Source organism: Eublepharis macularius, chromosome 4 (assembly GCF_028583425.1).
Source record: "Eublepharis macularius isolate TG4126 chromosome 4, MPM_Emac_v1.0, whole genome shotgun sequence".
Classification (NCBI taxonomy): domain Eukaryota; kingdom Metazoa; phylum Chordata; class Lepidosauria; order Squamata; family Eublepharidae; genus Eublepharis; species Eublepharis macularius.
In genome coordinates, this window is record NC_072793.1 from 145,298,455 (window position 1) to 145,320,282 (window position 21,828).

The following is a 21,828-nucleotide window of genomic DNA, read 5'->3' on the forward strand; positions in this document are numbered from 1 at the left end:
AGGGTTAAGAGCCTGGAGATGATCCTAGATGCCTCCCTGAAAATGTAGGCACAGGTCACAGTGGTTGTCAGGTCTTCTTTTTTCCACCTGCGGCAGACCAGGCAACTTGTCCCTTACCTGTCTACCTGTGACTTAACTACAGTGATCCAGGCAGCAGTCATCTCTAGGTTAGATTACTGTAACTCGCTCTATGCGGGCCTACCCTTGAGCCTGACCCGAAGATTACAGCTAGTGCAAAATGCAGCGGCACGCATCATTATGAAAGCACCAAATAGGGCGCATATTACACCAATATTGCGCAAGCTGCATTGGTTGCCAGTGGAGTATCGGATCAGGTTCAGGGTCTTGGTATTGACCTATAAGGCCCTGTGTGGACTGGGGCCAGCGTACCTGAGGGACCATCTCTCCACGTATATTCCCCAGAGAACCCTCCGATCAGGAGAAAAGAAATTGTTATCAGTCCCTGGCTCCAAGGAGGCCTGCCTAGCCTCGACTAGAGCCAGAGCTTTCTCAGTCTTGGCTCCTACCTGGTGGAATGCTCTGTCTACCGAGACCAGGGCCCGGCAGGATTTTTCCACCAGGCCTGTAAGACAGAGTTGTTCCGCCAGGCTTATGGCTGAGGCTGGGCCTCCGCTGGCTGAAGGATACAACATCTACTCCCCTACCTATGAGAGCTGCCCACCACTGTTCTTAAGCTGCTATGTTCAACTTTACTGTTGCACTATTTGTAATTAACTGTATTGCTGCCATCAAGAAAAAGAGTGCTGCTATTTTTTTATAGTTTTGTACGATGCTTTTAAATGTTTTATATGGAATGTTTTAAATGTTTTAATTGCTGTTATCCACCCTGAGCCCGCTTGCAGAGAGGGTGGAATACAAATACGACAAAATAAATAAAATAAAAAAAATAATACATTTTGGCATTTCAGACATGAAAATGTTGGTTTCTGAACATTCCCAGAGGAACGCTGTCATATTTCAGCGTAATCCATTTAGTATATTTCTGTTGTGATGTTGCATTCAGACATTAAATGCATACAGTATCTGTTGTGTTTATATGCCACATCTCATGTTTTTTACTTGAAACAATTAAAATTATTAAGTACATTAATAAAATGTCATAAATACAGGCTGCAACACACTTGGAACAAGACAGCAAACTTCAAGCAAGGCAGACTATATGTTTCCAGGATACATGATTGGAAGGCATATGATCTGGCAACACTGCTGAGGATCTGAACCTGGTTGATGCCTGGATGAGAGTCCTCCAATCAAATCCATAATGATAGAAAACCAGGATAGAAATGTACTAAAAATAATGTAATGTATCATAACACTCCACTGAACAAAATTTGATGCCTTAAGGAACATTCCTGCAGCCTAAGTGTCTCTTTTTCCAACACTCTGGAGAAATGCTCCTTAGACTAAAATTCCTCCATTTTACCTTATTTAGAGCAGTTTCCCTAAATGTTCTGGTAATAGTTCACAATTTTATGTTACCCTTACCTTAGGGGGGAGGGGTTCCCTTCACCAACAACCAAAAATTTAAATTATGTACTGTTTGGTACGGGCAACTGCATGTTATTTGTTTAATTTAACAGTAGTGTTTGGTGCACTCCTGACTAAGTTTTGGAGTGGATGTGACCTAATAAACTGGAGCTTAATCCCAGCAAGACAGGAGGTCTAACCCGTGACTTAAGTGCCACCCGTTCTGGAAGGTGTTGGTTATACCTTGAAGGAACTGTCTGTAGTTTGGGGATGCTATTGGATCCAAGCCTAATACTGGATAAGCAGGTGACAGCTTTGACCAGGAGTATCTTTTACCAGATTTGACTGGTTGATCAGCAATGGCTGTTCCTGGCCTCTGTGCAGCGTACTCTGGTTTCATCTAGATTAGATTACTGCAATGCACTTGACATGAGGTTGTCCTTTAAAAGTATTCCCAGACAACACAGAAATGATGCTGGTTGGGAAGGCAGAGATCTTGAAAGACATTGTACTCCTCACTTTCGATGGAGTTCATCTGGCCCCTGTAGACTCCATTAATAGTCTAGGGGTTATACTGCATCTTCCACAACTGCTAGAAAAGCAAATTAAGGCAATTGCAAAAAAATTACTTTCCACAAACTCAGTCTAACCTACTGCAACATGTCTGATATGGCCACCTGGATCCATACCATGGTAACATTGAGACTTGATTATTGTAATGCACTGTGCATTGGTCTTCCCTCTAAGTTAATTTGGAGACTCCAGTTGGTGCTGAACATTGCAGCTCATCTATTATTGAGAGCTAGGAAGACCATGAATATTACTCCCATTCTACAGTCACTCCATTGACTATCTATCAGTTACTAAACCTAATTCAAGGTATTGGCTGTCATCTACAAAGTTCTTCATGACCTTGGTCCATCATATCTATGGGGCTGCTTCTCTCCCTATATTCCACCAAGGCAGCTTTGCTCATCAAAACTGGGCCTTCTGCAGGTGCCACCTTGCACTTAGGCAAAATCAACAACAGCCTATACAGGTGGATTCTTTGTGGTGACCCTTTATGGAATGGTCTACCTGAGGAGGTAGGAAAACTCTCACTCTACTGGCCATCCACAAATGACGCAAAACTGAATTATTCAAGAGGGCTTTTTGCTCAGATAGAAGGGTTGTGTAATAAGCAAGTGGTCTCAAGAGATCTGTAAGTAAAGGGATAGAAAACCCATCAGTAAAAAGATGCGGGACCACAGACTTTACTACTATTGCTGTCAATATTGAGGGACCTCTGACATCACCACTGTTGCTATAAGTACTCCTGGGTAGTTCCTATATTGTTTATTATGTCCACTATAGAATTGCTTATGCTCTGTTTCAACATTTCTCCAGCTCTGTATTGGATTTCTGCTGGTTTTTAAATCTTTGCAGATTTGCATGTATACCCATTGCATGTTTATTGAAATGTCTTTAATATTGACTGTTCTCATACTATGTAATCCATCTTGAGTCTCAGTGAGAAAGGTGGATATAAAAACCATAAACAAACAAACAAATAAATTTCACTTGGTGCTGAAGTAGCCAGGATAGTGACTGGAGTATATTGCAGGGATCATATCATTCCAGTCTGGCCCATCTGTGCTGGCTACCAATCTGTTTATGGGCACTGTGACGGACTCAGCTTCAGATGCTGAGATTTCCAGAAGTGACAGTATGATTGACATGTGTCTCCCCCCCCCAATGGGGCTAGCCTGAAATGGCAGTTGCGGATGGAATGTTGAGGAGGCTGTCAGTTGGACTGAGAGAGAAAGAAGGGAGTGAAAAGGGAGTTGGAGCCTGGCTTTAGACCAGAGAGGGTCAGCCAGAGAATCCTCTGTGAGAGGAAATAATGTTTGTGAAACACTGTTAGTTATAGGACTAAAGTGGGGATAACCAGCACTAACTCCTACTTAGACTCAAGGGATCTGGGAATTATAGAGGGCCAAGGAAGTGGATAGAGAGGAATCTCCCCTACAGTTCCAGGAACAGGGTTATAGCTCATAACGCCTGCCCAGTATCTAGGAAGGGTTTGTCTCAGTGGAGCACCCTAAGGTCTGGAGAGGAGGGAAAGTCGTGCTGTGTTTGTTTTGAGTATTTAAAGTGTAACATCTGTTCAGTTCAAACACCTGCCTACCTGCCTTTTGACTTTAACCTACTGTAAATAAACCTTCTGTTACCTTTTGAACCTCCCCAAGCCTTGTGTGCCAGTTTCTGCTAAAGGGAAGCGCAAACCCCTGATCTGTTCCCTACTAAGACTTGGCTCGGTAACCATTTTTAATATTTCTTAAGGGTGGGACAAGAAGGAAAGTTGAAACTTATCATCAACCACCTTACCAGAGGCTTCCCAGCCCAGTATACAGCTTCATAGGCTTAAAGAGGAGAAGTTTTACCGCAGGGTAGGGGAAGGTCAGCCTAAGCCTGAGTTGGATGTGGGTTTGTGGCACCACAATCCAAGGTACTAGTGTTGACCCTTTCTATGTTTACATTTTTAAAAAAGTTTTTGTATGTGTATTTTAGTTTTGTATTTGTTTTAATGATGTGTTTTGGGTTTGAATTTAATGGTTTTTAAAATGTGATTTTATTATGTTTTTAATCTGGTAGCTGGCTTGGTGGTCAAGCCCCTAATGAAGGCAGAAAGGTGGAGTATATAAATAGTACTAACAGTGAGAAAATAAGTACTTGTTCATCCAGTGCAGGTATAGGATGTGATATATCTTCCAAAATCCAAAGCATTTAAATTACAAAGGAAGATTTATTTATTTGTTCCTCCATAATATTTGGAACTTCACTTCAGCCTTACAACCATCCTGTAAAATAGATTCAGCTAAGAGGTAATAGTACCTTGCCTGTGGCAAGCTAGTCAACATTGTTGTTGAGGGTAGACTGTAGAGATGGGCACGAACCAGAATACGAACCAAAAAAATCCACGAACCTGCCCAGTTTGTGGTTCGCGAACGAGTGGTTTGTAGAAGCTTGTTTCTATAAACTTCCATGAACTGGTCTACTGGTTCGCTTGGTTCATTTTAAACAGCAATGCCCCTTTCCCTGCCACTGCAAAGCGGCAGGGAAAGGGGCATTTAAACTCGCAGATCAGCTGCTTGTCAGGGAGACCCCCCCCCCCGCTGTTTAAATGATCAGCAGCTTATCGGGGAGAACCCCGACAAGCAGTTGATCCAGGGGTTTAAATGCCTCTTTCCCTGCTGCTGCTAAGCAGCTGGAAGGGCATTTAAACCCCACGAACCAGTTTGTGAACTTGCCCCAGTTCGTGGGAGTTAGTGGTTCCTGGTTCATGAAAATGCCACAAACCACACGGTTTGGTTTTTTCATAGTTCGTGCCCATGTCTAGTAGACTGTTTCCCATACCCAAGCTTTCTACTTATCCCTATACCGCATTGGTTTTACAAGCAGAAAACATATAGGGGAAGCTGCATTTGTGTTGCAAAGCAAGCAATATCATTTGTCAGCCTGACCTGTGTAAAATATTGCCATATACAAGATACAATTGAATGCAGGCAACTTAGGCAAGATTACTATGCAGGTTTCCATCTTCAAGTGTAATATTCAAGTATTAAAGCAAGCCTGGTAGGACACTAGCATCTGAAGTAACCATTACGTATCAGAATTCCATACTGATTGTGTCTACAGTGTGTCCCTCCCCAGTCAAGGAAAGCAAAACAAACAGAATAAATACTGCTAACATCTGCATTTGGTTGATACAGATAAAACTTAGATATATTTGTTAATCTTCACAGAGGCTCATGCTGTAAGGCTGTTTGTTTTGGATGAAGGGAACAACTGTTGGGAGTTTACACAGCCAGTTTTTTTCTTTTTTTACATTATGCTCTGCCATTGATCCTGTGAGGCTATAGAAAATGTGGGGTCTTATTCTGAGTCATGTTCTGGGGCTCTACAGCTCTTTGAATTGTATGTTGTCTACACACACATGCAGTGGCAGAGAGGAGGACCCTTTTAAAATGGTCCCACATATTTAGATATGGCATTTGTGGTTGTGAAGCTGACAGGTTCCTTAAATATTACATTCTTCATATCTGCAGATATGGCTGCAGCTCCCATGCCTTATCTGGGCAGAATTTTTAAATCACCTAATACTGAAAGCGGGATAGCTGCTTTCTTGATCAGTGTGGTCTTGTAGATGTTGTTCTAGAACTTAGATTGCTGTTATTCTAGAACTATTATTCTAGAACGTGTTTGAAAAAGATACATATAACATCCAATAGTGCCATTCAAAGCAAAAACTAGAATAAATTTTATACCCATTATAAGTTTACTCCAAGAAACCAGAAACCAACTAAAATTAGGAGAATTTGAAATGAAAAACAATTTTATAGCTGTGGAAGGGCACTATAAACATATTTCTCTGTGTACAACTAGAATAACCAAGAAGCTAATGTCTCAGCAGAGCTGCAAATTTGCCTGGGGTCCTGCACTGCATTAATTAAACCTTTATAATAGTAGAATACATAATCATACCAGATTACAGTGTGAAGGTCAGGGTTTTGAATGTTGTATAAGACAAGTAGTGTGCTGAGTAGTTTGACCAGAGCGGTCTCTCTACCCCAACCATCTATTTACAAACTGAACCCAAGTGGCCTTCTAAATGCAGTTATTTCATACGAGGCATCAGGGAAACAGGGTTTAAAAGTAACTTTTATTTTCTATCAGGGATAGGAAAAATAAGTATATTCAGTAAAAAGATTTATATTATTTATGGTAACACACCACTTTTGCTAGGCTCATTAAGTTATAACACTTCAGTTGTCAGCTCTTTTGTGCAAAGAATAGTTAACAGCCAAGTTTTTATTCTTGAGATTAATATTTAGCCTTCCCTCCACCTCTGAATTCTCACAGTGTATATGGGAACTCCTCTCAGAATCCATAAATCTTATGCCAGTTTCCATCAGACACTTATTGTCTCTTCTGAAAGCATTTACCATGGCAGCCTGCTTTCTCACAAAAGTCAAACTCTAAGACATCCAAATTCTTCTGAGAAAGGATTTTCAGCCAACCTGTCTGTAAGCACAAACCCAGTCTCTAAACATTCACTATTTTAGCCTGCTTACACTCAAGACTGACTCAGACAGGATCCTTCCAGTCTTCCTTTCTGAAGGCTTAGACCCTATTTTGTAACATTGACTGTTTTATTCTGCTTACATACAAGGCAGACTTTGAGACATCTGAAGTCTCCTCCTGACAAATGATTTTTCAGCCTGCTGCCCTGAAGGCACAAACCCTATCTGAACAGTATAACAGATTTTTCTCTCTCACTTGGCCCTTTCACATTTTTGTTTAAACCCAGTTTTTATCTGTTACTGCCCCAAAGTGATGTGGGGATGGTGGTTTCAAACAACATTTACTTCTGTTTATGAACTGCATGTGAAGTGCCATATCCTTTTCAAACTGTGCCACGTTTTCTGGCGCTAGAAATGGCCAACCCCCCCACACACCCCGTCCAACTGGACATTTACATTTTTTTAAAAAAAAATTAGCACTTGGGTTTTATTGATATATCATTGTAATGATCAGTGTAACATGTTCTCTGAATTCTCAGCTTTCATTTAAAATAAAAAATAAGTCTCTAGCCCCTTCCCTTGTGAAGATATGCTTCTCCTCTTGTATCTCTACAAGGGGAAGGGGCTGGACACTTTTTAAAAAGTGAAGCTGGGAATTCAGAGAACCCGCTACACCTATCATTACAACAGTATTTTGTTATAACTATATTCTAGTGTCCATTTTTTTAAATTGCAAAAACCCTGATGACCCAGAGGGTCTGTGGCCATTTCTGGGGGGATTGGCACAGGGAAACTGTGGGAAAAATGAAAAGAACATGCTGGAAATGGATGGGAAAATTAAAAGCTAGTGTTTTAAGAAGTACCATAGATACTTCAAACATTACTCTGAAGCAAATCAGAAACACACAGAACACTTGAAGAATGGGAGAATGCAATGCTAATGATTTTGTGTGAAAAGGTTTTTTTTAAAAAAAATCTGTCAACAGCCCATAGACGAAAAGATTGTGTCTGAAATAGCACAAAAATCTATTAGCAACCTGCAACCAAAACAGTTTACAAAGCCAGTGTGGTATAGCCCACCAACTCCTCCCATCTAGCTTCTTCAGCCATCCATGGGATTTGATTGGCTGTTAGCTGCTCTACATATGGACAAAAAGGGTATACAGGGTAATGGTGACTGACAGAAAGGGGCATTTTTAACAAGCCATTTTAGATGTTGTTAATATTTTAAAAGATGTATTTAAAACTTTACTTGGAAGCCATGCTGAGAGCTTCCAGGGTATCTATCTTGGAAATATTTTTTTTTAAAAAAAGGAATAATGTGTTTTGAGTGAATGGAAAGATTGTAGTCAGATCCTCTGACAACTGAGTTACTGCTACAATATTATATTCAGCAGTAAAAGACTACTGAAGTCATTCTGAGGCTATTGTCTGCATTGATAGTAATCTGTGTTGCAAGAAGTATACTATTATATCCTTATCAGTCCATTATGCCGATTCCTGAGACATATGTGAAAATTTATAAGCACAAGCAACTTGGTGTTTTTGATTATACGCTAGCCTGCAGAAGTCAAGAAGGACTTTTTATCCATTGACCTATTTCACAATATGAAAGGTTAGTCATATATAGCTATGATGAACAGGCTGGGCGGGTTCCTTTTTCCTCCTGACATTCTAAGCATAAGGCAGATGAGTGGTTTGGCTTCTATTATTCAAATACTTTATTTTACATTTTAAGACAAAACTTGTCTCTTTGTGCTCAAGTAGCAGAGCAACTCCAGCCTTCCTGGATAACTCGTCTGACCTAGACCTCTTTCACTCTGACTTTAGAACAGGCTATGAAACTGAGATGGCATTGATGGTGTTTTTTTTTTTATGATCTCTCTTTGAATGCAGACAAAGGCTGAGCTTCTCTGTTGCTCATGCTGGATCTATCAGCAGCCTTTGATACAGTGGATAATGCCATCTTACTGAGGTCTTGGAAAAAGAAATTAAGATTAAGGGATGTGTCTTGGACTGCCCTAAATCATTCTTTACAGGTAGGACTCAGAGTGTCGCTACTGGAGACCATCATCAGTGTGGGACTTGTCTTGTGGGGTTAGCCAGGGTCAGTCTTACATCTGTGTTATTCAGTCTCTGTGTAAAGCCCTAAAGAGAAATCATTCATAGTTTTGGAGTAGGCTGTCATCAGTATGCTGATGACACCCAGGTAGGACTCAGAGTGTTGCTACTGGAGACCATCATCAGTGTGGGACTTGTCTTGTGGGGTTAGCCAGGGTCAGTCTTACATGTGTGTTATTCAGTCTCTGTGTAAAGCCCTAAAGAGAAATCATTCATAGTTTTGGAGTAGGCTGTTGTCAATATGCTGATGACATCCAATCCTATATCGCTTTATCCTCATAACCTGATGATTCTCTAGACATCTTGAACCAATGCCTTACTGTTATGGCTTGCTGGATAAAGGTAAACAACTTCAAAATGAATTCTGATAAGAAGGTAATGATGATTTGGAAGGCTGAGGTCTTGAAATACACTGTGCTCCCTATTGTGCTCACAACTTTCAATGGAGTCCAGCTCACACTGTCTGATTTAGTTAAGAGCTTTGGGACCCAGCACTGCTACTAGAGAAGCAAGCCTATGCAGCTGCAAAAAAACCCCATTCTATCAGCTTCACCAAGCCAGGAAGATGATCTCTTACATAATTACCTTGAGGCTATAGTAGGAGAAGTGGTCCTGCATGTTTTACCGTCCAGTTACTAGCAAGTGCAAGGCAGAACATGCATGTCACACCCATCCAGCAGTTTGTCCACTGGCTAGCAACAGTTACCATGCTCAATTCAAGGTACTGTTTATTACCTTCATGGTCTAGGACACACATACCTGCAGGACCACCTCTCCTACTATGTTATATTGCAGCAACTTTGGTCATCTAAACAGAATCTTTTAGAGGTTCCTCCATGGAAACTGGTAAAATTGGCAATTGCTCACTCACGTACATTCTCTGCAGTTGCTCCCACCTTGTAGAACAGCCTGCCTGAGGAGGTCAGGAAGGCTCCTACAGGTATTTATTTACTTTAAAAAGTTCTGTGCTACCTTTCCACCCAGATAGGGGCTCCTGAGGCAGTATACATGAAACATTAAAACATTTCAACTTTAAAAACAATAATTCAGAGAAAACAATTCCGTGAAAACATACGCACACATAATATCAGAAGCCAAGGAGAAAACAAATAACAGTTCTATCATTCTGCAAAATATGTAAAACAGAAAAGTTCAAAAGGACATGCTTACCATTGAATTGATCTGCAATGAGACGGAATGGTCCAACAGGCTGCCTTCATATGAGAATGGGGAGTAGGTACTGCATTGCCTAAACATTTGTAATTCCACATTCTGCATTGCTTGTGGTATGCCAGCCTGGACAGTTGGCTGGTCACATTGTCATTTAATTTTGTATTCCTGGCTCTATTGCATTTCTTGTTATATATCTTATAGTGTATGGTCACATTGTGGTTCTTTTTCAGTTTTGTATTTCTAGTCCAATTGCATTATTCATTCTATATCCCACGCTATATGCTTGTTTCTCTCTCTCTCTCTCAATCTCTCAATCTCTCTCTCTCAATCTCTCTCTCTCTGTATGATGATGATGATGATTAACTGTGCTTATATGCCACTCTTCTAGACAGATTAGTGCCACACTCAGAGCAATGAAGACAGTCAGTGTTGTTATTATCCCCACAATACAACTGGGGAGCTGGGGCTTAGAGGAGTGGCTTCCCCAAGGCTACCTGCAGAGCTCATGGCAGTAGTGGGATCTGTGCTGCAGCAGCTCTCATCATGTCTCAGTGAAAAGGTGGGCTATAAATAAGTTGAATAACAACAACAACAATCTTCTGTATCAGATGTTTTCAGAAGGCTGATATTATTTGTTGAATATCTGTGCTATGTTCTAGTATCAGTTCCAATCGGTTAAGGAAAAAACTTATTAAAATTTTAAATTTTAATACTAAACAGATTACATATTAAAAACTTTGTCTTTTAATTCTAATTCTAGTGTGGCACTGCTCAGAGCCAAACTGATAAAGTAGTATCAGTTGACCAGATATAGGCAGTGTCTAGATCATTATGATTTAGGTACATTTATTAATGTGTGGAGGGAATGGAACTGAGCTCCACCCATCTTGGACCAATATATACTTCTTTGAGCTGCAGAGTTCAGTGTTTTAGGGCCAGTCTCCCCGGCTGCTATTGGCTCTATTTCAAAAGAGGCTTTCCAAATTCAAATAAAAATGGGCCTACAAGGCCACTCATTATCCTCTCTACCTGAGGAAAGAGCATATAAACATATTTTAAATATCTGACCCTTTCCAGTCCTGTAGGAAAAGTAGATCTTAGTGGGATAGGGGTGCCATTCCCCTGCTGGAGGCAGGGGATCCCCCAGTCCCCGTCCTCCCTCCCCCACTTACCTGGCTGGCGAGGGAGGCACAGGCCTCATGGGTGTGCTCTTGGGCAGCACAGCGTGCTCCTGTGGGCCAGAAACAGCCACTGCAGTGCCGGGGAGTGCTCTCCGCACAGCAGCAGGCCATTCCAGGCCGATTTGGGCCTGATCTGCATGTGATTTGGCCCAATTTGGGCCCAAAACAGCCCAGGTCAGGCTGCTGCCAGGCAAGGGAGTGCTCTCTGTGCCACAGCAGCGTGTTCCAGGCCGATTTGGTCCCTATTTGGGCCTGAAAAGGCCTGGATTGGGCTGCTGCTAGGTGGAGGAGTGCTCCCCCACATGGCAGCGGCCCATTCTAGGCCGAATTTGGCCCAATCCAGGCCGAATCAGGCCCAAATTGGGCTCCCCATGGAGCGCAGGAGCACTCCTGGGGTGGCCACGGAAGTGAAATCATTGCACAGGCCTGGGGCCGTGCGCGCGCAAAGCACGCACATGAAGGAGAGACCCAAAAGGTAGGTGCTGGGGCTGCCACCTCCTGCTGGGAGTACAGGGGGACCTGGCAACCCTATAGTGGGTAGAGCAATGGCTTTGGATCTGAGAGATCCACAGTCAGATCATGTCTGCCATTCACTCATGGTGTAACCTTGGAGAACTCAAGGTCTCTTCACCTTGGCGATGTAAAATGTTTTATAAGTAAAAATGCTTTCCTTAAAATTAAGTGTTTTTTTCAGGCAAAACTAGTTTTAGGGTTCCTGATGCTGAATAACTCCCACTGAGGACATATTTTAGTAGGTTCTTTGAACTAATCAGATATGACTACAGAGGACTTAAATATGTAGGTGTAAAGGCATATGAATCAACCTTTCGCTGATCATTGTATTTAATAAATTACATATTGAGGAGAGTTGTCAGGCATACTCTCTTTTTACCTGTTAATGAAGGATATTTAGTAGCTACAGTTATTCAATATTGTGTCAGCAATAATGTTGCTGTTAAGCTAAATGAGAATACAGCAACAGATTTTCTTTCTGCGGCAGTTGATTGTGATAACATACTGTGAGTATCAATATTGTCACCAAGTAGAACAAATGTTGCCCTCAAAGCAGAATGGAGAACTGTATGACTTGATCACTATAAAGTTTTGTTCAATGGTTTTATGGTGGCTACTCCAAATGATCAGCCAAATGATCTAAATGATATTCTTTTGAAATTTTCCCCATAAGAAATTCTTTATTGTTTTTCTAAATTAGGTATTGAAACCCAGATTTTCCAGTTTATGGTAATGTGAGAAATTACAGTGCCTTGTTTATTTATTTGATTTCTAGCCTGCCTTCCCACGAACCAAGGACAATATCAGAGCATGATACTGACAAGGTCTTCTGTTGCTCATTTTTCCAAGGTCTCTGGTTCTTGGCAGAGTAGTTTTCAGTGTGGGACATATAAGCCTTGTTTTATTTTGCATCTTAGTTCCTTAAAGTTGAACTAGCAGAGTATTCATTCCCTTGGAAAATCTCTGGGAGCAAGGGATCCCATGAGGAAGGGTATCAGCCCCTGTGGGCCAGTGAACGATCTGAAATCCCTTCCCTTTCTTTGCTGGAAATTATCTGTGGAATCCAACCCTTAAAGTATATATGACCCTTGTACAAAACCATGAGTAGCAGCACAGGTAATTAGCTACACTACCAAAATATTATTATTGCTGTCTGTTGTTTCTTTCCATGTGAGAAAATAACTTCTTATCTTGGCACTATAATGGACTTGAACTGTATGGATGTGAATGATTTATGTGAGGGGGAGGAAAGACTTCTCATTTGTTAAGTTCATACTGTGTTGTTATGCTGCCTTTTTGTATTTCTAGTATGATATGAATTAAATCCTCTTGAAAGCTACCTTGTCATTTCTGCTCACCTCAAATTGTACATTTTCTTTCGCGCATTTTACACTGTAGAAGACAGCACACTTAATTCCTGCGAGATCCAGCAAGGTGTGCTAGTTCGTTGCCAAAATGAATGTTTCTTTCTGAAATTTAGTCTTCTCAAATTCCACTGATGCATTTGCAGACAAATCCAGTTTTTCTTTTGTGGCCAAAGCTGGAGTTAAGTTTTTGAAGCAGAAAAAAAACACAGATTAAGACTGTATCAACAGCAAGTTGTGACATAGCCTTTTGTTTCTTGCCTATGTTCCAGCACAGCAAACCGCCTTCCCTCTGCTACTTCTGCTGCTTTAGTAGTAATCATGCCCTCCCGATGCCTGGTTGAAGTTATGCTGGAGTTCGTTGTCGGTAGATGGTTTCTGACGTTTTAAAACTTGCTACTTACTGCTTCAAAAAAGGTGTTAAGTACTTTCAAGGGATCCCTGGTATGCTTCCACCTTGGAAACTTTGCCTTGGCTTTTATTCCTTGATGCCTACCATCCCTTCCATTCTTATGCAAACAAGACTGGAGACCAGCTCCCCAAAGTGAATTCTTTGGCCTGCTTTGCCCTTCCATCATTGTTCTTGAGCTCCAGTATCTACTCAACAATGCTTTCTCAAGTCCATACAAGAGAGATTTTGTATAGAAAAAGTATTTGGAATCAGGTGATGAGAGATAGCAGCCCGGCTGATTTCAGCAGTTTAAGAGGCTAAGAAAACTGCCTTCTGCCGCCTGTGATATGCTCCCTCCAGCACTGGGTGTAGCGTATATATGTATATATGTTCTCTCTCCCTCTCTCTCCCTGTTTCTCTGCAGAATGCCAGGGTCATGTGATTTGTTCGGTGGGTGAAAGTCTTGTTTATCCAAAGGCCATGTGGAGGTGGGCGGGTGCTCACCAGGGGGACCGGGAGGGACAGGAGAGACGCCTCACACAAGAGCTTGGTGTGTGAATAGCTCACACTGACTGAACTGGATCACTGGGCAGGGGGACTAATTTGCTGTGCCTGTGGGGCTTGATAAAAAGAAGCAGCTGCTGGCAACTGCTTGCTCTGGTGCATGTAGATGAGTCTGTGGACTGCAAAAAGAACGGGAACCTAATCCGACTTCTTCCCCCCACCCCACCCCCAGGATATCTACTTCTCTTCTCTATGAAGTTACATTGAATCAGGTAAAAGTATTTCAGTTCTCTCTCTGATTTTATTTTTGCTGTGATTGACAGACTGATGAATGAAGGAACAACTGAATATGTTTGCCATACAAAGGATTCCAATAATATCAAGGAAACCTTTCTAGCAGACTCCAGCTGTCTGTGAAATGGAAACTTTGATGTTCCATAAAAAAAAATAGAGCTTTGCCATATTAATAAATGAGACCATAGCTCTTTTTAAAACATGCTATGCTCTAAATAAAGCTCTGTCAGTAAGTTCTTGTTTGCATCTGTCGATGCACCAGCCAGCCATGTTTTTCATGTGATTATCTACAGTGTTGGCTGTTGCTGTGAAAGCTAGGATGCTCACTGTCCTTTCCGAGGCAGGGCCGTTGCAGCTTTGTCCAAAGGCGAGGGAATATAACACGATCTACTAGTGCTTGATATTGTACATTTCCTTCCTCTCATGGGGTGGTCGGAATGTTTAAATGATTTCTTTGTAAGTGGCAAGGTGGAATTATATCCTCATTCTATTGGCTGTTTCTGATTTGCCGGGAATTCCATTTCTCTCCATCGCACTGTATTTATGTTCTTAAATGTTGTTTGAACAAAGCTATATCTCAGCTGGGGAAAATGGAGAAGCAAGCAGGATGAAAAGGATGGCCTTTTGTGTTGCGCGCTATTGTACTGTCTCTCCCCCCCCCCCCCCCACTCTTCAGCTTCACTGGAGAGCACCAGCCGTTGTTAGTTAACTGTCTATTGCCTGAAGAAACAGGTTCCCGGAATCTTGTGGTGTGGGGAGAAGGCTGAAATCTGTCCAACTCACAATATCAGGAGAATGTGACGTGTAGTTTAAAATCTGTTGCCTGGGGAAAGCTGTGTTGTTTTGCCAAGTGTGTATTATCTGAAACCCTCCCCCACCCCTTCCCATTTATTGACAAGCTGTTCCTTCACCATTCCTCGTTTTCAGGATTGATTGGTACATCCCTCAAGTTCCACTCAAGTGCTGTGTTTTGTAAAATGGCAGTGATATGATTTTAATAAACAACCCTGGAAAATGTTTGTCGCTGCTTTAAGAACCAGTGTTATTTCCTGTTATATATGAATTCAGTGTTGGGTGAATGTCACACTTAATCTTCCTCATAAAATTAGGAATTTATTTGAATATGATGGATGAAAACACTTGATAGGGGAACTTCCTCCTTGAGTAATTGTGGATTTAAAAAAAAAAAAACCAACATGCCAGTCTCCCTCCACCTTCATGTTTCCAGTGATTCTGTAGCCAGAGGCTCATCATTGAATTTAAGCAATCACCAATATTTTGTTTCTATTCATGGCATGCCAGATCTTTTTGCAGTAAATAAATTCAGATGCAAGCAGGTGAAATGCAAAGGCTGCAACTGAAAGATTGCTAATTTAGGGGTTAGTTATGCGGTCCCCCCCTCTTTTTCAAAAGACAAGTCTGTTCATTTAACTACCAGCAAGAAAGCAGATCTTTTCTCTGTGGTGTAAAACCTTTCTCAGGAGTGACCTTTTCAGTTCTGCAAAAATCTTGGAGGGGGATTTTAATATATGGTTTGCAATCTAGTACTTGGCTAAATTTAGACAAATTTACCTCTTAATGCCTAGACAGTCTAATATTGAAATGTTTGGGTCTCATTTTGAAGGGAGGGTCAAGTCACAATGATAGGTATACCAAGATGTATCCATTTTAAATGCATTAAAGCCATTAAATTAAGTTTGAAGGTGTGTTTCATATGTGCTTGAAGATGGCACTGCTAGGATTTAGGTTTCCCAGAATGGCATGTGCAACAAAGCATAACATATAAGCCTCCTCCCAACTGTTTTTCTTGTACTGTATGCATTTGAATTGGAAGAGGGGTGTAGGGAAGAAATGCATCTTACCATTTCCACAGCATGAAAGGATAGCATGAAGCTGTAACACAGGATTGGAATGTGTGTGTGTAAGGGGTGTATGCCTGGTTCCAACTTGCTGCTATCAACAATTCAGTGTTTCAGTGATGTTAACACAATATCGGTGCTTTCAGCCCATATAGCATCCTCCATTTGTGTGTGTGTGAACATCTTCTATCTGCATGCTTCTGAGCCACGCACAAGTGTGAAAAGGGTTCCCATGAACCATCTGTCTTTGTGTTGATGACACTTAAGGAAAGCTCAAGCCATTATCCTGACTTGGAACTAAGTTTTAAAAAGTAAATTGTGGCCTTCCTAAGAGAGGAAAAAGGGTTGGCTAGGAAAACAAAAACCACAAGGGACTCCTTACTTTAATCTCTCTTCCCTCTTAAAAAAATTTACTCATTTGTTTGTGTTCTCTTATAGGCCTAGAGGTACAATTGCCTAGCTCCCCCCCACACCCTTATTCACCATGTATGGGGCTTTGGGCAATGAGATGTTGGGTTTGAGAAGAACATCCCTTCCCAATTTAATGGGGTTGGAGGGGAGGAGCTTCAAAGGGAATTTCTGTATATTAGGATTCTGCACAAGCTGCTTGATGAATAAGCTCATTTCTCCTGTCAAATGTGTTCTCCAACAATCATGGGAAAAAACACAACAAATATTATTACTGTTGAAGTACTTTCAGAATCAATGGTCTCTATGGAATTAGGTCTCTATGGAATTAAGGCCTGATATTGTCTTGTGTAAGAGAATGGTCATAGTTCATTGGGGCCAAACTAATTTGGTGACAATGAATTCACATTTGTCTGCTACACTTGCATATAATTTCTTTTATTTATACCCCACCTTTCTTCCTCCATGTTAATCCAAAGTGACTGACATAATTCTGCTGTCCTCCATTTTGTCTTCACAACAACCCTGTAAGGTGGGTTAGGCTGAGAGTGTGTGACTGGACCCAGGTCAACTAGCAAACATTAGTGTAGGGATTACTAAATCATGGCTGTAACTGCTTTCATGGAGTGAAGGAGTAGCTACCTTTGGGAGATTTTAAAGGAGCCCAACACAAGGACTATAATAACTCTATATCTGAAAGATGATCAGATAATTATATATCAGGTATTTTGCTCTTCCTTAGCCACCTCTTACAGGATATGTAGCATAATATTTGTTCCAGCCCAAATCCTCAGGCTTATCCTTTTTAGCTCATTTATAAAGAAACACTCATATTGGTTCATGGGCATGCATTTGAAGGAAAAAACTCACCATTAATCCCAGCATATTAAGGGGTGTGTAATAGAGCCCCCTCCAAGCCAAGTGAACATTCTTTTTACATCCTGGCACCTCCCCCCACCTCTCTAGATTTCTTAACTGATGGTAAGTAAACTAGATTTTCAAGCAAGGTAGCTAATTCTCAGGATAGTTTTATTTTTCTTCCTTTTGTTGTTGTTTTTTGAGACATTCGTTCATCTGACTTTCCACGTGGCCAGTAGCTGTTTTCATCCAAACGGCAGCATCTCTACTTTCTAGCTGCAGGAGGTTTCCAAAATTTCCTCCCTGTTTTAATTTCATCACATTGCTCTTCAAGAATGCACGAACTATAATCATATCCAGTGACACAGTCTGCCATGTAGCTTGTTAAATTCCAAAACATAAACCATCATGTGACCTGTGATGCCATCTGTTGCACTGTACCACCAAAATGATTTCTCTTTACAAAACAAATCTAACTGGTAGTGGAGCTATGTAATTCTCCATTGGTTCCCCCCCTACTGCATATGCACCTCCTGCCATTTTCTTACAAGTGTTCAGAAAACAGATTTCTAACTCTCAAACTCTTGAACTACTAAAGATGTTGAACTAAATGTCTAAGCATATTGCAAAGGCACTCAATAATATGGGAATCTATGATTAGATTTCCTGTCTCTTTCATTTTCATAAGTAGCATCTACAAAAGGTCAAGGTAGGATTGGGACTGTGATGCTGGAGAAGAGAGGCTTTGGGCTTCTGATTAAAATATCTGACACATATACATGGAGCTGTGGTTGGCCTCTATTTGGAAAATTTACAATCATACTGTGATGAACTGCACATTTTAAAAAGCCTGTACACCCACAGTGCAGGACTGTTGAGAGTTAATTCCTCACAGAATCAGAGAACTTTGAGTGACAGGCTACTCCAAGGGATCTGATTGGGTAGCATGAGCTAGAATGAGGAGGGTCTGTTTTCAGTCCTAGCAGAGAGAGACATCACGTGTGAAGAGTTAGGAGACTAGATCCTAATGGAGAGCAGTTTTAACACCAGTAGGAGAACTGGGGAAAGTTGGCAAGTAGATGCAGACTCCCAAACAGGCCTAAGAAAGAGGGATAGATCTTCTAAGCAGAGGAGATTTTCTCAACCCAATCAAACAAGGAGGTAGCTCGGGAGAGTGAAGAAATCCCTGATCAAGTATGGTTGGAAACTGATCTTAAGATTCAGTCAAAAACTGAAGGAGAGCACTGGTGTTTGAAGAGAAAGGGATTGCGGAAGTGGGTACCAGCATTTCTAACTCCAGAAGAGAAAGAGAATACTAAAAGAAAATATACTAGAGTACTTCAGGAAAAACAAAGGAACCAAAGCCTCAAAACAGAAGCCTTTAAGTATTTGTGAAAACTGAAGTCTGTGCATGTATTCATTTTAACTCAGAGAGAGAGAGAGAGAAATTTATGTTGAATTACCTAGAAATTTTCAACCCTAGATTTCCACTCCACAATAAATAAACGAGTTAATTGTTTTTGAATTTTAAAAATGTCTCTGGTGCCATTTCTTCTGTCTAAGGATGAGGGAATGTCATACATGCATATTTTTCCTCTCAGGGTAAAGAGCAGCATGTAGGGCATTTTCAACAGAAAATGATGGTGAGATAGGTTGATTCTCCTCACACACATACATCGAGGGCTGCTGTTAATGGAAATTTGAAGAGATGGGAGATCCAGTCACAGTCCTTCAAAAACTTGTTGTCCTGGTTTTTCAGAATGAGCTTCAGACTAGGTTCTTGGAAAACCTGGTTTCAGTTCCCACTCTGCCATGGAAACTCACTGGGTGACATTGGACTAGTCACATACACTCAACCTAACCTATCTCATAACATTGTTGTGAGGATAAAAGAAAAGAGGAGAATGATGGAAGTTGCTTTGGGTCCCCATTGAGGAGAAATGTGAGGTATAAGTAAATAAATAATAAATATAGCTGAAGATGGAGAGGACAGATAAAAGATTGGTGGGTTGGTGGATGGGAAGGGAAAAAAGCAGGGGAAAGCATATATGGGGCTTGTCAAGAGGAAGAAAAGACAAACACAGAGCAGAACCACAAGTGACAAAAGGCACAGATTGGACACTTGTCTGCTTCCCTCAAGTTTTGATGGGAAATGTAGGCATCCTGGTCTCGCAGCTTCGCTCTCTGACTGCTGTCCAATGGACTTTTCAACTGTCACTTGTCCAACATTCCGCCAAGTTGCCTACATTTCCCATCAAAACTTGAGGGAAGCAGACAAGTGTCCAATCTGTGCCTTTTGTCACTTGTGGTTCTGCTCTAATTTGAGTAGAGGATCCAAGGAAAGGCAAGTTCTCCTGCACCCCACGTTCTTGCAGATTCTCCACTGGGCCCATCTCAGACTGGTGGCCAGAAAATCCATGCAGAGGTCTTCCAATGAGATGCTGATGTGTGGGGAGTGGGAAAGATGAAGAGAAGAGGGTTGATAAAGGTAAGTTGGTTGATGGGTGGGGAGGAAAGAAGGAAGCAGTTAAAAGAGAAAAGCTATGGGGAGCTTCTGCGGAAAGGAAAGAGGAACGAATGGGGAAGTGGAAAATGAGATGCCCCCTCAAGTACTGGATGAGGGTTACACTTCTGGCTAGCAGTGTGTGTGAACAAGATGGGTGGATAGGAAGCTAAGTATGAGCACTCAATGTGATACAGCAACAAAAAAGCAAACACAATCTTGGGGTGTATTAACAAAGGTGTAACGTCCAAATCACAGGATGTCATTATCCTACTATATACCTTATGACCAGGCCCCACCTGGAGTATTGAGTGAAATTTTGGAAGCCTCACTTTAAAAATGATGTGAACAAATTGGGTTGGGTGCAGAGGAGAGCAACTGGGATGATCAGGGGCCTGGAGACCAAGTCATATGATGAAAGACTGAGAGACCCGGGAATGTTCAGTTTAGACAAAAGGAGGTTAAGGGGAGACAGAGAATCATAAAATCATAGGGTTGGAAGGTACCTCTGGGGTCATCTAGTCCAACCCCTTGCACAAAGCAGGAAATTCACATCACACACACACCCCGACTGCCCCAGTGACCCCAGCCCCATGTCCAGAAAATGGCAAACACCTTCAGGATCCCTAGACAAACTGGCCTGTGGAAAATTGCTACCTGACCCCAAGGTGGCGGTCGGCATTACCCTGGGCATGTATGAAGGGCCACAAAAACTAAGCATTGATGTAACACTCCCCCTCATGATCTGCCCAGGTTCACAGAATCAGCATTGCTGTCACATGGCCATCTAGCCTCTTCTAAAAAACTTTCAAAGAAGGAGAGCCCACCACCTCCCGAGGAAGCCTGTTCCACTGAGGAACCGCTCTAACTGTCAGGAAGTTCTTCCTAATGTTTAGCTGAAAACTCTCTTGATTTAATTTCAAACCCTTGGTTCTGGTCCAACCTTCTGGGGCAGTGGAAAACAACAACGTGCCAACCTCTATATGACAGCCCTTCAAGTACTTGAAGATGGTTATCATATCACCTCTCAGTCATCTCCTCTCTAGGAAGGAGCTCATTCGGAGCTCCTTCAACCTTTTCTCATAGGACTTGGTCTCCAGACCCTTCACCATCTTGGTTGCCCGCCTCTGGACACGTTCCAGCTTGTCTATGTCCTTCTTAAATTGTGGTGTCCAAAACAATACTCTGAGGTCTAACCAGAGCAGAGTAGAGTGATACCATCACTTCTCATGATCTGGACACTATGCTTGATACCGCCCAAAACTGCATTTGCCCTTTAAGCTACCATATCACACTGCTGACTCATGTTCAATGTCTGGTCTACTAAAACCTCTAGATCCTTTTCGCACATACTACTACCAAGACAAGTCTCTTCCATCCTATAATCATGCATTTGATTTTTCCTTCCTAAATGCAGAACTTTGCATTTATCTCTGTTGAAATTAATTTTATTTGTTTTAGCCTAGTTTTCTAGCCTGTCAAGATCACCCTGTATCCTTCCTCTGTCTTCAAACATATTTGCTACCTCTCCCAGTTTAGATCCAGAGGAGTTAGCCATGTTGGTCTGTAGTAGCAAAATAGTAAAGTGTCCAGTAGCACTTTTAAGACTAACCAACTGTATTGTAGCATAAGTTTTCGAGAGCCACAGCTCTCTTCGTCAGATGCATCTGATAAAGAGAGCTGTGCTTCCCAATTTAGTATCATCTGCAAATTTAATAAGCATTCCCTCTATTCCTTCATCTAAATCATTTATATAAATGTTGAACAGATCAGGTCCCAGGACTGATCCCTGATGAACTCCACTTGTCCAAGAGGATGAGGAACCATTAACTAGCATTCTTTGGGTGAGATCTGTCTTTACACTCTTTAGTATTTAAAAGGCTGTCACTTAGAAGAGGGAAGGGAGCTGTTCCTGTTGACAGCAGAGGATAGCACTCAAAACAATGGATTTAAACTACAGAAGGTACCAGCTGGACAGTAGGAAAATGTTAAGAGTAGTTCAGCAGTAGAATCGGCTGTCTGAGAATGTGGTGGGTTCCCCCTCATTGGCAGTCTTCAAGGAGCAGCTGAATGAATACTTATCGGGGATGCTTTAGGCTGTTCCTGCA

General features: G+C 41.6%; 1 protein-coding gene across 20 annotated transcripts in view; it reads left to right on the forward strand.

Annotated features, from left to right (window-relative positions):
* The window catches only part of MAGI1 (membrane associated guanylate kinase, WW and PDZ domain containing 1), a 592,830-nt gene that overhangs the window by 380,496 nt on the left and 190,506 nt on the right, over positions 1-21,828 (forward strand). The window lies entirely within an intron of this gene.